This window comes from Pseudopodoces humilis, chromosome 5 (genome assembly GCF_049639895.1).
Source record: "Pseudopodoces humilis isolate 2021_Gansu_Grassland_sample_001 chromosome 5, ASM4963989v1, whole genome shotgun sequence".
Taxonomy (NCBI): Eukaryota; Metazoa; Chordata; class Aves; order Passeriformes; family Paridae; genus Pseudopodoces; species Pseudopodoces humilis.
Window position 1 is genome coordinate 62,588,035 of NC_142204.1, and position 17,119 is coordinate 62,605,153.

Below are 17,119 nucleotides of genomic sequence, written 5' to 3' on the forward strand. Positions count from 1 at the left end.
ATTTTTTTTCTTTTTTGCCTGGTACTGATTTCTTATACACCATGATGTGTTAAGAATCAAATCTCAAAGCTCAGCTTCTCTCTGATGTGTTTGATTGTGTGACAGAACAGGAACAGCAGCTTCAGAGCATCAAAGCTGGAGCCCTAACTTGCTGGTATCACTGAAGTCCAGGCAGACCCCCCTGCTGTTCTCCTTCAGCTGCTGTTAGAGGTCTGCAAAGGGCCATGTGCCAGTCAGACAGAGCAGAACTGTCTGTGGTCCTCCTAGATCTTACTGGACTGACAAAATCTTTCCCAGGATGCTGACTTGACCCATAGCACAGTTTTCTGCTGATATTTGCTGGTACTCCTATTGCTGTCTACAGTGGCTTCTTCTTCTCCGCTGGAGGAATGAACAGAGGTGAGGGTTTTCACATTTTTTTCCCACATCCTTTTCTCAATATGTTCCCACAAAAAAGGTGTCTTGACTTTAATGCAAATCCTTTCCTAAGCCACTGCTCAAAGTGAGCTAAGTCGTAGGTATTTGAGGGGATAGAAGAAAATAAGGAGTCATCTCATCTCGAATTATTATCAAAAGCAATGTGATTAGTATCCTCTTACCCTTGTTGTCTTCAGTATGGCTGCTTCCATCACAGCTAATCACCCTTGGAGTTCCTGCAAAAACCAAACCAGGAAAATAGGCATCTTTAAAGCTGTCACCTGGCCTATTTTATCTTTATTAGACTGCTTCAAAATTGATTCTTTCTCTCCATGAACTAAACAGCCTAAATGACTGGCTCTGTGCCTGAGATGCCTGCATTTAATGAGATGAATTCCGGTGTTTCTGACATTTTTTTGCCACGTAATGAAGACTCTCCTGACGGAACAGAGACACCAGTACCTGTTTGTCACCCACACTGCCGTGAAGCACTGTGAGCAGGCAGTGGGAGGAAGTGATCACTCTCCGTGCTATTTCTGGACCAAAAAGGCATGCCTTACTAGGAAAAGTGCAGTGGGATTTTTATCTTATTAAGGGTGGATAGAAAGGGGTGACAGCCAACAATGCCTAAACAGAGGATTTATATCTCTGTCAGCATCAGTCTGACATCTCTCACCTTCTATGCTCATCAGAAAAACACACATGCAGAGAAGTCAAAATTGTAGAAAATTTAAAACACAGCATGAAAAGAAACTGAATGCTTATGAGAATTTCTCAGAAACATGGTTTCTAGTATTAAGATGCCTGTTGTTACCTATTCTTCCCTATACCTGATGCAGTTCTCTGAAATATGGAATTACACTGTTACTCACTAGATTTTCTCTCATATTTGCTGATTACTCATCAACAAAATTCCATTTCTGAGTGTAAGTAACAGGAAAGAAAGGTTTCCTTGAGGCTTTTGTGTTGCAGCTCACAAGCTGGTCCCAGCTGCTTGTGAATCATCACCTCCTGGCTGGACACAGCCCATCCCTGGCTCTTTGAGGAAGGCTTTGTAATTCGTTTGGGGAGGCAGATAGGAGAGAGCCTGCCACCTACCTGTAGGCAGGGATTTTCCTGGGATTTAGTCAGCCTGACAAAAGGTACTTCTAGGTTTTGTTTTGTCCAATGCAAAAAGTGCCCAAGAGGCTGCAGAGAGCTGCTGCACTACCTAATTAACACTAAGTGGAGTATTTTCCATGGATGGTCAGAGAACAATCACTCCCACAGTTTGTTCACAGGGAAAAGTCCTTAATGTTAGTGGTCTTGATTCCCAGCAGGCTCTGACTTTAGGTTGCCACAGTGAAAGGGAATGCTCTTGGTGTACTGGAATCAGTAGGTTTTAATAACATTCCAATTTTTAGGGACTTTTTTATTCCCAAAGTTTTTCAATCAGCTCCACATTCCAGTTTCACTAGTGCCTTATTGTGAATCAAGTGAAGTTTTCCTTCAGTGGAAAATGTCTCCTGGGTTTCAAATGAGGGTTTAAGAAACAAGGAAGGTGAAATAGAAGCTTGGAAAAAATTTTACAAAAATCTTTCTCTTCAGTGTCCTGAAAGTTGCAGCCAAAACCTAACTTTACATCGAAATATATGACTGGATGTTTGATCAATAGCCTGAAGATGCTTTTCCTGAAGTTAATTCACCCAGACAGATTCTTTAGGGAATTCTCACACTCTGAAAGCTCCTGGGAGGTAAATTGTATTGATGAATCTTCAAATGCTAGTCACATTAAAATTATTTAGTTTAAATTTGTCCTCTCTCTTGTACCTGCTCTAATTGCCTACAGAGAGTAAATTGGATGCCTTATCTGAGCATTGGTATGGTGAATGTCCGTGATGTAGATAATACAGAACAGATAGCATGGAAAACTCAGCCTGTGACTGGCACCTACATTCCAAGGCTAGAAGTACAGGGCTTAATTTAATAGGAATTGTGACACTAAATTAGTGACAGCAGGGATATTGTTCTGTTTCACATGTAGGAATTCCTGGCCTGCTACCAAAGGACAAATTAATATTCAGGAAGAAGCAACTGAGAAAGGAAGTGGTTGTTGCATTTTGTTATTCTTGATTCCCTCAGTGTGTAAATGCAAAAGAGGAGAATCCTGCAGGTCCCTCTCACAGATGCTGAGTTCTGCTCTGGCTCTTGCTCCAGGATGGGGTCATTAACATGGGGAGGCAAGAGGAGCCATAAGGGAGCTCAGACACTCAGCCCCAAGATGTGCTCAGTGGTGAGGCAGGAAGAGCTATCTGAGCCAAAAGGTTTCTCAGATCAGATGAGTCAGACAACTAAAACTGAAATCTATCTGGAAGTGTGTCTGCTTCTCTTGATCACAGGAAAACATGTGCTGAAGCAAGTATTTTCAGTTCTGTGTCTAGACCAGCCATAGGTAACCAGTCATGATGAAAGGAACTCAAATCTCTCAACCTCAGAGGTAGTCTCCCATTTAAAAAAGTTGTTTGGCTCTGGCTCTTAAGCTTCCCTGATGCACCAGCAGGGAATAAAACCTTGCCACATGCAAGTACAAGCCTCAAGGAATGCCAAGATGAGCTTCCCCAAACCAGAGGAGCAATGTGAGGTGAGGGACTTGGCAGGGCACTAGTGGCTGAAAATAAAACCCCTGAAAGTGAGGTGTGATCAGCTCCTGTTGTACTTTTAATGGGAGTGAGTTTTTGCCTGTGTGTTGTTTCAGAACTAGAAGTGCTAATCCTAGTGCTTTGTTCAGGGAATTCAAGTCACTCATAAAGGATTTAAAATATTGGATTAGAAGATCTGTAGAGAGTATTTTTGTAGTGGTACATGTAAGTTGAAAAAGGATGTTGTCATTTCAGGTAAATTCCCATTTGCATTTCCTTTATGACTGAGCATAACCTGTGGAGGAAGGCAGATCTGGAAAGCTTTATAATTAGGGATCCCAAGCAAACTGGCACCCTCTCCCTCCCCTGGACAATCCCCTGGGGTTCACTCTCAAAAGTGAATATCCCACAGGATAGATTATTTCAGTGTTCCTTTACAAGCTTTTCCTCAGTGTATGGACTTGGAAGCCTGGAAAGTAAAGAAATTGAGGGGTGGGAGGGACTCAGTGAGTGGAGCAGAGGAACCAAATTTAAAACATTAGGTCTTAAATTTACCTCTTGACAACCATGGCCACATCTGAGGGCAGCAAGCAGAGACTTCAGTCCTGGTATAAGCATTTAATTTACACATGTTCTCACAGGGTGAATTTTGTTCCTCAGCAGATGTCCAGAGGGAGATCTGGTTATTTATACATTTCAGTGAGGGTGTAGTGAACATGTGAAGTGCTTGGTGTGATATCCAGACAGCAAACTTTGGAAGCTGATGTGCAGTGGGGACAGTTGGCTTCAAAAATAATTGTGTCAACACCTGCTGTCATTTCTGTAGTGCAGCATGTATAGGGCTTGGACCTACACTTGCCCCCTTTTTGAGCCCTAAAGACAAGGCTGATGTGCAGAAGCTGTTCACAGTCCCTGCCTGCCAAAAGACATAGTCAAAAGGCCTTTGTTATAATTTTTGTCTGCTTTTCCTCAGAAAAAGAAGCCAAATTTAGTAATGATAATTATTTTTGAGATTCTAATATTTTTGGACCCTGAATTTCAAAATGGGTAGGAAAGTAGATGTTGTTGACTGTATAAAGTGATGTACAAGGTTAATATATAAAGATTGTCATGAGCCTGAAGATGAAATTTATCACAATTTAAATTCCTTTGCAGTTTATGTGTACCACACTCCTGATAAGAAAGACCTATTTCCTCTCTGTTTTTACATATAAGTAACATTCAAGCATCAAGCATCTTTCAATTTTCTTGTTCAACTAACCATCAATATGGAATATGCTACTCAATGAATTTGAAAGGATTCCCAAAACCACCTGTAGATGTGCTGTAATACAGTACCAAAATCCAAATGAATGGTTCCTACAGCAACTGCTGCTTGTATCACCTGTCACAACCCATTCAGTGATGCCTGAATCAGATACTGGTTACAGTTATGGCATTTTATGTTACAGCAATTTAAAATCCTGATACTTTCTCACCAAGGCTAAAATCACACACTAAGTGGACTATTACCAGCCTGTTGCTGTGCTGGGGTGCATTTAGAAGATTGTATCTGTCCGTAGCAAGGACGTTGACAATTCCTTCTAATAGCATTTGACAATTTATAATTGCTAAGTTCTTTCTGAATACCTTCTGTCATGCTCATGTAATCTCTGTCAGAGATTTCCAAACAAAATGATTCATAAAGAGCTATAATTAATTGGAAGAAAGCCAGCTATCTAAAACAAACACTACCATTAGCATCTCCAGCAAGCCCAAAAATAGTCTCTAGAGATGCCACTGTCACAATGAAAAAGCTTTCAAAACAGTATAAAGATGTATGCTACACGTTAAAGGAATTATTCTGCCCAGTCCAAGACCTTGAGATCTTTTATTAATGAAATTTAAGGTGGACATGAACCTCTGGAGTGAGTCCAGAGGAAGTCATGAAGATGACCAGCAGGCTGGAGCACCTGTTCAAGAAGAAAGGCTGAGACGGTTGGGGTTGTTCAGCCTGGAGAGGAGAAGGCTCCAGGGAGACTTTAGAGAAGCTTCCAGTGACTAAAGTGGGCTACAAGAGAGTTGGAGCATGTAATGACAGGACAAGCATGTGAGCACGTTACTGGTATTAATTCAGGGGAAAAAAACCCAACCTTTTAGCAATCAAAAGAATGTTTCATAGAAGAAACCCACAGATAAATTAGATGGAGGATGCTCTTCAAGACTCCTTCAACTGAATCAAACATGCTTCATCAGTAACATTTCTAATCAATAATGATACCAAAAATGTACATAGTTCATCTTTTATTATAATGGGCCAAATTTCTACTTCATCAGCAAAAGCCATAAGCATAAAGTTATGGCTTCCTGGTCCTTTGCCCAGCACTGGCTTGTGAGCTGGTCTGGGCAGCTTGACACTGCTCGTAAGTGCATCTGCTGGCCAGGGTATCCTCTGGGAAATTCAGAGCTGTGGCTTAGCTAAGTGCACATTTTTATAACCACATTTCCTCTCTTCCCCTCCTTGCACCCAACAGTGACCCTGCTTTTAGAGGAGATAAGAGGGAGTGGCAAAAGCTCATTTATAACCTTATATATAAGCTTAATAGCTTAACCTATTATACACAGAAGTGAAAAAGTCATCTTTATGTGGCTCATTTGTAATCTCCTTAGGGTAAAAGAATTTAAGTTTTTTTTTATAGTGTATTTAATCAGTTAAGATATATTAAGAGTTTTGTAATATAAACAATTAAGACAGTACTATAACCCAGCCTTGTAAAGAGATGCTTTCATGACATGTTTTTTTCTTTTATAAAACTTTAACTATATTTGCTACATTGAATATAAAGCAGTGAAAGGAGAACAAGCTTTATTTGTAGTGCATATGCTACCTATTAGAAATTTGAATTAAATAGATACTTTCTACTCTGTTAAACTGAATTTGAAATTCCTCCCAAATTCTGTATGTGTGTAGTGGAATTGAAGATCTATTTAAGATACTGATGGAAAATATATTACTTCTCTCCAGTTTTCTGATATACCGAAACTAATCAAGTTTTGTGGAAGATGCCTGCAGATATGTAATGTCATTTAGCAGAAAGAATTGCATATGACTGATTGGCTAAAGAGGAAAGGTAGGTGATTATGGGAACTCTGTGAGGTGAAACATCCTGTCCTCAGTGAATTAAAAATGTGAACGCCTGTGTTGACCTATAGGTGTGCACCTTCCTCCTGGAATGCCAAGAGGAAGCGCTAGCAGCAGTCCAGGGTGATGCTAGAGGAGACTGATTAGAAAGTCTGTTTTCACCATTGTTGCCATTACATTACTGGGAAATGCAATCAAGCACCACCCCTTCCCATTTAAAGGGGGATGCTGGTCTGAAATGTAAGCATGGCAACCATCAAGGGCTCACACTGCTGGGGGAATGGATTTGTAGATGAGTCCTGCTGATTAGCAGGCCTGTAAACAAAGGCTCATTAAAAGTCTGTTTTGCCTCTGTGCTACTGGCAAACTCTCCTATAGAACTAAGAAATGGAGTAAAAATCAAAGGAGATTTTAAAATTTGTAAGATCTATGTTTCACCTCTTTCTGTACAGCTTTGAAGATACACTGTTTAGATAATGCAGGCAATAAAAACAACACAGCTTTACCTCTGTGAACTGCTCCAAGGGAAGAGCTATACACTATATGTTCACTTTCTCTGCATGCAATAACTCATCAGCTGCAGACTCCTTGTTTTTGCAGTCAACTTTAACCATTTCCTTGCCTGCTCCCTGCATGCAATAACACATAATCCCTTTGGTAAAACTGTTTCTTCCTCTACAGGCACAACTGGAATATGTATGAATAATCTGCACACTGTGACCCAATTCTTTCCAATTCAAAATAAAAGCATTTCAGAGTAGGTAAACAAGATTCCTTCAGCAGCTTCAGGAGTGTTTGACTAGCTAACCTGGATGACTGTGAAAGTGTCAGAGTCCACTAGAGTATACTAAATGCATCTACCCTGACCTCTAAACTCCTCATTGCAATCCTACACAGCAAGATGACTGATTTGCTGAGATTCATTCTCAGCCTATACTGTGCTTCCTTCTTGGTAGTAAATTAAAAGTGTCTGAAATCACTGTTGGTTTCTATGATAAGCTCTTAACTTCCATGTTGCAAAAGTTAGAAGAAGTATATTCCATTCACCTCCTGGTTTTATCCTCGTGATAATACTGTTCTTTTTACCCTCTTCTGATTTGGAAACCACAGACTTAGTGATATTGCCATGTGTAGTTCACTGATATGTTGGCATTGCAGCTGCCAAAAGCACAACACACTTAGGTTTGCACTAAGCAGGGACCATCTTTCAGAGTTACTGCCAGGATGTTGTCAGATGAAATCTAAGGGATCTGTACATTTTCCTAGTGTTAGCAGGGGGAGATGGGCACATGGAGACTGAGAACTCGTTAGCTTGATTATCTTAAATCTAAGATGCATCTTTCTCTCTCTCTTTCTCACTTTCCTGAGACCTAAGAAGGCATAGAGTGTAACTCACCCAAAAATGTAAGTCCTTCGATTTTCAGAAATTTGGGATGTATCTTTGTAAGGGATCTCTGAGAGGGAGCTTCAGGTCAACATCTCTGTCCAAGGAGTACATGGTATTGCTGAGAAATACAATGAAAATGAGAAATGGAATGAAAATGAGAAATGAAATGACGAGGTGTCTGCAGACAGAGCAGTATTTCCCACTAGCACAAACAGTGAAACTACTGTGATGTATAGTATTACAGTGTTACTGTTCCTCTTCTTTACCTTGTCTTCTTTAGGGTTCTTCAGGATGACTGTCTTGCAGCCGTTGCTACACTGGTATCTCCTGCCAGAGCAAAAATCCCTACTGTGCCTGAATAGACTTTCCTTTTCCCGTGAAAATTGTGCGGAAGTGGATTATCTTTCCAACACAAGAAATGTTACAAGACATCCATTGACTTAATTTTGCTTTGTTCTAGACGATTTTGCTTAGTCAATTAAAACATTTAGAAACTGTGACCTTCCTCTGTAGGATACCTTGCTTAGTGTTTTGATTTTAGCCTACTGATAAGAATAAAAAAAAGATCTCCATACTTTTATAGGGAGATGGGAAGTAAGAAACAGTTTAAATCCTGCTCTTACCAACAGAAATTGAAAAGAGTGAGAATCTGATTCTTTTTATCTCAGCTGATCCACTTTGTATCTGGACTACAGCAAGCTGAAATAATCAGTATCTTATGTCATCTTTTCCCCTAGCTGAAGCTGGTGAAGAATGATAAAGCAGCTTTATTCCTGCCCTGAAAGAGGAATTCATCTCTTCAGATGGCCCTTTACATACTGGTATACTTTCCTCCTAACAGTGCCTGCACCACAGCTTGAAATTCTGGCAGTGACTGAAAACTACACATTAATGAACCTTTGATAAAAATTGTCGCCCAGATCCTGTTATTGATATTCAAAGAGCTAAAAACATGTCATGGACTATTTAATGGCAGTAGCTCTTCAATAGTTAGGAGAAAATGTTAAATACACTGTGTAAAAACTCATCTGGTAGGAAGTCACAGTCATGAAAGGCTTTTTTTCAATAGTAGAGTATAATAAAGATGTAAGACCTAAGTGAAATTATGATCTCTGATCTCTGTCTCCTGTGGCATCATTCACATCATTGTAGTTATTCTACTGAAGTGTGCTTTGTTTCATTTTTCTTTCTTTTCGTCTACAAAGGGAAAAAACCTCAACTAAAGGCCTCACTTCTGTAATGAGAAATGAAGTGTGCAAGCCCTTGTACTCTGAGATCCAAATGTATCAGACTGCAAAGTGAATTCACCTTTAGAAAACAAATTTAAATTCAAATTAAGGTCATATCTTATGAATTTAATATGCAACAGTTATATCTTTTTTTCCATTGAAGTCTACTAATCACTCTGTGAAGAGTGAAAACAGAACCTTCCAAATGAAAGTGGTCATAAAAGAGAGAAAGCTGTTCCACTTTTTTTAACAGAAATCAGTTTAGAACTTAGTTAAATATTTATATTACCCCAACTAGAGTCCTTTCCTTTCCTTTCCTTTCCTTTCCTTTCCTTTCCTTTCCTTTCCTTTCCTTTTCCTTTCCTTTCCTTTCCTTTCCTTTCCTTTCCTTTCCTTTCCTTTCCTTTCCTTTCCTTTCCTTTCCTTTCCTTTCCTTTCCTTTCCTTTCCTTTCCTTTCCTTTCCTTTCCTTTCCTTTCCTTTCCTTTCCTTTCCTTTCCTTTCCTTTCCTTTCCTTTCCTTTCCTTTCCCTTTCCTTTCCCTTTCCTTTCCCTTTCCTTTCCTTTCCTTTCCTTTCCTTTCCTTTCCTTTCCTTTCCTTTCCTTTCCTTTCCCTTTCCTTTCCCTTTCCTTTCGCTTTCCTTTCCCTTTCCTTTCCCATTCCTTTCCCTTTCCTTTCCCTTTCCTTTCCCTTTCCTTTCCCTTTCCTTTCCCTTTCCTTTCCCTTTCCTTTCCCTTTCCTTTCCCTTTCCTTTCCCTTTCCTTTCCCTTTCCTTTCCCTTTCCTTTCCTTTCCTTTCCCTTTCCTTTCCCTTTCCTTTCCCTTTCCTTTCCTTTCCTTTCCCTTTCCTTTCCCTTTCCTTTCCCTTTCCTTTCCCTTTCCTTTCCTTTTCCTTTCCTTTTCCTTTCCTTTCCTTTCCTTTCCCTTTCCTTTCCCTTTCCTTTCCCTTTCCTTTCCCTTTCCTTTCCTTTCCTTTCCTTTCCTTTCCTTTCCTTTCCTTTCCTTTCCTTTCCTTTCCTTTCCTTTCCTTTCCTTTCCTTTCCTTTCCTTTCCTTTCCTTTCCTTTCCTTTCCTTTCCTTTCCTTTCCTTTCCCTTTCCTTTCCTTTCCTTTCCTTTCCTTTCTTTTCCTTTCCTTTCCTTTTCCTTTCCTTTCCTTTCCTTTCCTTTTCCTTTCCTTTCCTTTCCTTTCCTTTCCCTTTCCTTTCCCTTTCCTTTCCCTTTCCTTTCCCTTTCCTTTCCCTTTCCTTTCTGTTCCTTGCCCTTGCCCTTGCCCTTGCCCTTGCCCTTGCCCTTGCCCTTGCCCTTGCCCTTCCCCTTCCCCTTTGTTTAGACATAACAGATAATGAGATTAGGAAGACATTCTTTATATGTACTCTACAATTCTAGGAAATGTACCACAAAAGAAAACAAAGTCCATAAAACTATTGTTTCTCTTATTAAACCATGCAGCAAGCAGAGACCTGCATATAGAAATATATATTTTCTATCTTCTCAGACACAGTATGAGTGTACAGATACAGTGTTTGATGCATACACATTTATGCTAATGAAAGTTTTAATTCATATCTATATATGTATATATACACACACAGGTTAATGAGAAACATGACAGCCATAACCCATCAGACAGATATGGCAGGTATCAATTTGCATCAGACTTTGCCCTAATGGTTTCTTGACTCTCCATTAGATCAATTCCTTGCCCAGAAACATTTTGTCTTGTGTCAGTGAGCAGGGGAATGGCACGAGGGAGCAGCAGAGGTATCACCAGCACAGCAGAGGAGCCTCAGGCATGGAACTTTTCACAACCTGACATCAGCAGCTGAAGTCTGATTCACTGAGTTTTGGCCTGTAGGAAGGACAGCAGAATCAGTGATTCCTGTGGGATATCTGCCCTGAGAAGGGCTGAGCTCAGCAAGGTTGGTTCCATTGACTGGACCAGGCTTCACGCTGAGAAACAGAACGGCTGCTCTGGGTCAGACCAGCCTCTCTCTAAATTAGAAGCTTGACTCCAGTACTAATTTTAACCTTGAGAGAAGGTCAAAAAGAAGCTATAAAGGACAACAGCAGGACTAACATAGCCCATGGCATGCTTTCTTCCAGTCTTTCATATTTGGAGGCATCCCTATGAGGCAGATCACAAAGTAGTTTGAATCCTCTCCCAGACTATGATTGTTTGAGGTTATCTTTTAAAAATCATTAAAAAAAACATACTTAAGGATATTGCTATTCAGAAAAACACAGAAATATTTTGACTTGTAATACATAGTATACAATATATACAATACTGCTTGTATGCAGCTGCAGTTCACAGAGCTCCCCCACCCATAAAACAGGCAGAAACCAATTTCAAATCTGGAAACTATGAGTAGAAATAATTTACTGAAGAGTGTGACCTAATTAGCCATGCTAGAGGGGTATTGTAGTAGGTGAATGGTATTCATCATAACAGTTCAGAGTACAGCTTCTCCTTCTCCCTTGCACCACTCCCACACGACCTCAGGGATGTCTGTGTGACTTTAGATCTCTGAAATGGCCCGTGTGCCTATATTTTTACATCATCTAAATGGTCCACTGTTTATTTTAAAGTAAAGCTTTGCAAGTTTTGAGAATTCCTCTGAGGACTCAAGCATTCTTTTTTCCCTTCTTAAAAAGCAGGCAGAGCAGCAGTTTTCCCGTTGCTGTCTGTGACCTGTGCTCTTGTGTGTGCATGTGTTTACTTATGTAGTTTGGAGGTCATGGAAAATACAAATGTGAAAAAATTCTATTATGATGTACTTTCTCAAATTCATTCTCTTCCTTTGGTTGCTAGTATTGCACTCTATACAAAAGTTGTTTTGGAAACAATATTTTCAAAGAATTCTGACACAGAATTCTGACATCTCTGTGTGTTAAGGATAACAATAGTCACCTAACAGAGGATTTATTTTTTAAGTGCCCTGAACTGAAGTAAGGCTGGTTCACTTTTTCTGTTTCCATTGTTATTTTCTCAAGCTTCAAATACACTTAAAAAAAAATACCAAAAAATCCTTTTAGTCACAAAATAGCTTTCAAAGTTCTTGAGGAAAACAAGAAATAATTCATAGAAAGTCCTTGAAGCTTACAGAAACCTCTGAAATTTCAGGATGACTGAAACTCTGAGAGCTGAAATGGAAAAACAGAGGTTAAACCTTGATCTCTACAGAAAATTGCAAAACATTTGGTTGCTTATTTCTTTAATTTATATAAAAATATATAAATATATACTTTAAAAATACTTTAAAATATTTCAGATATTTTTATATAAAATATTTTCTCAATTTACAGAGTGGTTTTCATTATTTTCCCTTCTTTTGTTGATTTGAAGTGATAGTGTCAGCTAATTTTTGTCTTGCAAATATGAAGTTAAACGTTTTAACTATGCTTCTAACACATCAGAGATTATGCCTGCAAATGCATGTTTATCTGTGTTTACACACGTGGGCCATCCCATGAAAATCAGTGGGAAATATGTAAATATTATGCAAAGTTTGTCACCTTTTTCAGCTTTTATCAGAAATACATTTCCTTTACCCCTTTTTTATACTAAAGGCTAAGAACAACCTACCAGCAAATTCAGTGGAAGTCCAAAATAAATCTCCCAGAATCCACTGGAATCATCTGGGATTTACACCAGTCTTCAGGAAATGGCAGCACTTTGCCAATGCCCCTGGCAGGGGGAGCCCACATGCAGGGCTGCAGAGAGCTCAGGGGAAATCCAGGATGGAATTGAGCAGTCAGCTAGGAACTGGGTGCTGGGATGGGTCTGTGCCTCCAGCACAACCCTGGGGGCTGCTCCTGATGAGAAAAGGCAGCAGGCTGAGCTCAGAGCATCCTCTGCCTAAGGGAAATACTGCAATAGCAAATTTCCCTGCTAAACTGCATGAAAATAAAACCATCAATAAACTTGAAATACTTTAATGCAAGATCGGCTTCACATATTTTCTTCAGTCTGGCTATAAAGTGACATCAGCACTGAACTCAGACTTTATAGCTGTTCATTTGTCACCATGCCCAGAATTCCCCTACTAGGCAGAGTGTTTTATGTAGCCCAAACTAAATCCCCAAGGTGATGGGTGACTACGCATCATGGGTGTCTATCTGACAAGTGATTCAGATAACAGGGTGAGATTGAGGAGAGGAAAAACAGGATCACATCCTAAAAATTTCTGCCCCAAGAAAGAACCCAGCAAATTGTAACAGAGAGAAAAAATTTGCAGTGATCTAATATTCCTATTATGTTATGATTATCTGCAGAGCTCAAGCTCTGCAGTCTTTCCCTTTTTCTCTTACTCTAATTTATGCGGGCATTTCTATTATGCCTGTCAGCACAGCGTCTGAATGTCTTCTGAGCAAGAAGAAATAGTAACTTTTTTCTCTCATCAACAAAATATGGACTTTATCTCAGCTAGCTTGAAGTCTTCTAAAAATGTCAGTGTGCCGAGAAGGGGAGCAGGAAATTTATCATGGATACAACACCTCATTCCCCAGTCTGCTTTCTGCTCTATTTATGCATTGCTTTGAGTCTCTGTGATGATGGGAACGAGCTGATGTCTGTGGTATTTATAGGGTATTTATATAAGGAATGTTTCTTTAAGTATAGCAACAAGGTTAAGTGTGATGTAGCAACTCAAGAAGTGCTTTTGACAGCTGAGTACCCCCTTCCAGAAAAACATTGTCTGCTTTATTTTTATTGCAAATGCCACTTAAATGTAAGATTCTTAGCAGTACTCTTGCAGCACTAGTTCTGTCATACACAGAAAGACTGGTGACCAGAAGTGACGGAATAATCACAAGTCATTGTGTAACAGATGTTTTAGTCACATTTTATACGATGCAAAACTCATTTAAAAACTGTTCACAATAAGTTATGCTGCCTTGACAGTGCTTTGATTAAGGTTTTACCTCAGTCAGCCCCTGCTCTGCTGCTGGCCAGAGTAACAGGGTAGAGCCCTTTTACCTCCATTCACATTTCAAAGTGAATGAAGCTACAAACAATGTTTTGTTTGCATCTTCACTGAATAGAAAGAGAGATAGAGAGGTAAAGTGTAAAGGTCCTTATAATTGTAAGGAAATATATTTTACACTTATGTTTCATATTAGTAATTCAAACTGCCATACTGTACACTTTAAGAATGAGACAGGAAGGAACTTGTTCACTTTGTGAGTTTTTTCTCAGAACAGTCCTTTAAAACCTTATTTGCATTGAAAATTGTTATTAAAAGCTGAGTGTCATGTCAGGGTTCCTATTCTACTCAGAGGATGTAATTTTGCTTTGAAAATTGGTCTCTCATCTTGAACAAGCAAATAAGCATCCTGGTGGATGCTAATTAGATGAACTTTTGTATCCCAAGTAGAACTGCTGAGAGCAATTTTGATGGACTGAATTTGCATCTGAATATGCTTTCAACTGGATCTAAAACACATTGTAAAATCAGATTGATCCAGAGTTCCTTCAATAGGAAAGATTCCAGTAATGTAATTTTATTTGGAAAGATTCAGAGAAAGACATTTGGATTTCTGTTTAGTTCCTAAGATTTTCTTTTAACTATCCAAATAACATATCTTAAAAAGTCAGTATGAAAGTATTTCAGTTTTTCTAAAAGTAAACATTGAGAATGGTTCCAGCTTTTTGTTTCTGTGCTTTTGAGACTTATCTTCAAGGAAAAAAATCAGTAACACTGATTCCTATCAGAATAAACTCATACATTGAAATCCTGAAATTCTTTTGAAAAACAGCTTCCATTCTCAGATTTAATCTGTAGAGGGAGAAGCTTTGATTGCTTAAAATGTTTCCAGCTGCAATAGTCTAAATCAGGAGTATAAAAATATTTTTGATAGATGCTGCCTTTGCTAATGGCAGCACTGGGTATAATCACTGACAGGAATAGCACTGATTACTGGTATCAGGAAAAGCACTTCCAGCTCTGACTGTCTGTCTATCCTTCAGAGCCAGCTTCCATACCATTATGATTTATGCTGTGATCCCAGAACTGCTGAGATTTGTACCAGGGTTTTGGGGCACTAGAGTGTGTAACAGCCTGGACTTTCATTGTCTCCCTGCATCTGAGGCTGATGTTAAGGCAATTCTAAGTAGATTCAGATAAACTATTTTTGGGAGAAGCTGTTGATCACCATCCTTCCATGAACAGGCAGGATTGGTGTGCACTTTGAAAATCTGTTCCTCTGCATCCTAAACACCCCAGGCTACAGTAAAAGTGCATAATTACTTCATCTTGCCTTTAGACAAATGATATGCCAGTCTTTTGCAGTAAAAATACTTTTTTCTCAGCTCCATGGAGCTACAGATTGGTGCTATTGATGTACTGCTGTCATTCTTGTTCATCTGGACTCACAAAAAAACTCAAAAATTTTTTTTGAAGAGACTGTCAGGGAAGATGAAAGGAGCTGTACTGCCTCTAAAACCTCTTGTGAATTGTTGATTCTGCTTAGATTTAAAAGATTAGTTTCAGCAGTGAGGGGCATTGCAATATAAGAACAGGTGGTGACCAGTGCTCTGTGGTAAGGGATCACACCAATGGAACAGAGAGTATCCAAGACATAACTCTTGTGTAGTTCCTGAAGTATAAATTAAAATCCTGTGTTAGTATGAGGCATAATGCCAGCAATCCCTAAAGGAAAGACACCTTAGTGAACATACAGAGAGTCTCCTGTACTTAAAAGTAGCAATGGTAGAATTATTGTGCTTCACTGAAATGGGGAGAACGAGCAGGAGATGCCTCCCTCCCTTGAGCAGACTCCTCTAAGTCAAAGTTATTTTTCTAAGGAATTTCCAGCATGACTGACCTTATCCAGTGCTAGACCTGGAGGAAGCCCTGATGAAGGTATTTGATGTCTACCCTTGTTCCATGTTTCAGAATAAACACAGCTGAATCAGTCCTTTAAAATTAGCAGCCAGAGGCCAAGGTGGAGGAGTCATTCTGTGGAAGCCTTCTGCTGTGTTGGGCTGCAAAGATCAGCTGCAGGACTGCTCTGCAACCTGGACTTTCCTGAGAGTGGCTGTCCTGAGATGGCCCATGGCCCCTGAGATGGCTCAGTTCCCAGCCCCAGCCTCCCTGCTCTGATGGAGTTTTCAAGAGATGGAGTGTAACACCGCTCCTGAGGAGCTGAGCTGCTTTTACTGCCTCCCACAGCACCTGTGTGCACTCAGGAGAAATGAGGAGGTGGGAGAAATGTCTTTCCTAGGTTTTTGTGTTTCCTTTTGAAGGGAGATATTTCTTCAGTCACCACCTTTACTATTCCCCTGTGCTCCTGTGCTGTGAGCTGTCTCTTTGTAGCCAAAAGGAGGCTGAATTTATCAGATGCTCTGTTCAGCCACTAAGTCTGTACTGTGATGAATGTTGCTGTGGGCAGATGATGTAATGGCAGGGAACCTTTGAAGAGCCTGCAAGGGACAACTGTGTCATCCTGACATCTCCAAAGCCTGTCAGTTTCCAGGAATAAAGATCACCCATATCTGTTCCCCACCCTTCCAGACAAAGCTCTGGCCTGTGCTGCTTTCTGAAGGAGAGCCCCACATCTCTCACAGTGGTTACATAAAGACCTGATGCACACAAAGGCAGGCCTATGTTTACAGTGGCAGCTAGACAAACTCATAAACAATACCTCTCCCAAAAGCACAAGTTCTTACAAAATCCCAGTCTTCAGCGAGCTGGAAGATAAACATGAATCTGTGTTTTTCTTTTAAATAGAAAATTCTACAGCAAATGATAGCTTTATCACTTTAAATGCCTACTTCACAATTTTGGGAGATAAAGTTTGAATCTTTATTATAGGCTACTACAAGCACAAGAAACATTGTGCTGCAGCTAAGAAAAGATTTCAGATGATTATGAGTTTAAAACTTCATGTTGTATATGCTGCTGCATTAGCAGCCTCCTAACTGTGCTATATTTTTTGTAGCTGCAGAAAATGTCATGTTGCACTTGAATTGTTTGGGACAAAATATATATTGCATACAGATGGAGAGATTGGGAATTCTTACCCCCAGGAGAGCGCTGTGAAATTGAATATATCAAAAGCAACCCTTAAACTTTTCATATGCTCATAAAAAATATGCTTGCATATATGCACACATGCACATTTTGGCACATCACTGTTCTGACTTATGTCCAGTGACAGAGCTTCATCATGTAGGCCAAGAGTGCTTCAGCCATTTCTTTTCCAGGGAGACCTGGCTGAGCATCTTCACCTCACTTGTAGCCAGCTAGCCTGCAGAGAGGTCAAAGTTAGGGTTACAGAATTTCCAGGGACTGTATAATCAACACTAGGTATAGCCAGCTATAATAAGATGATTGTAGTCAACAAAA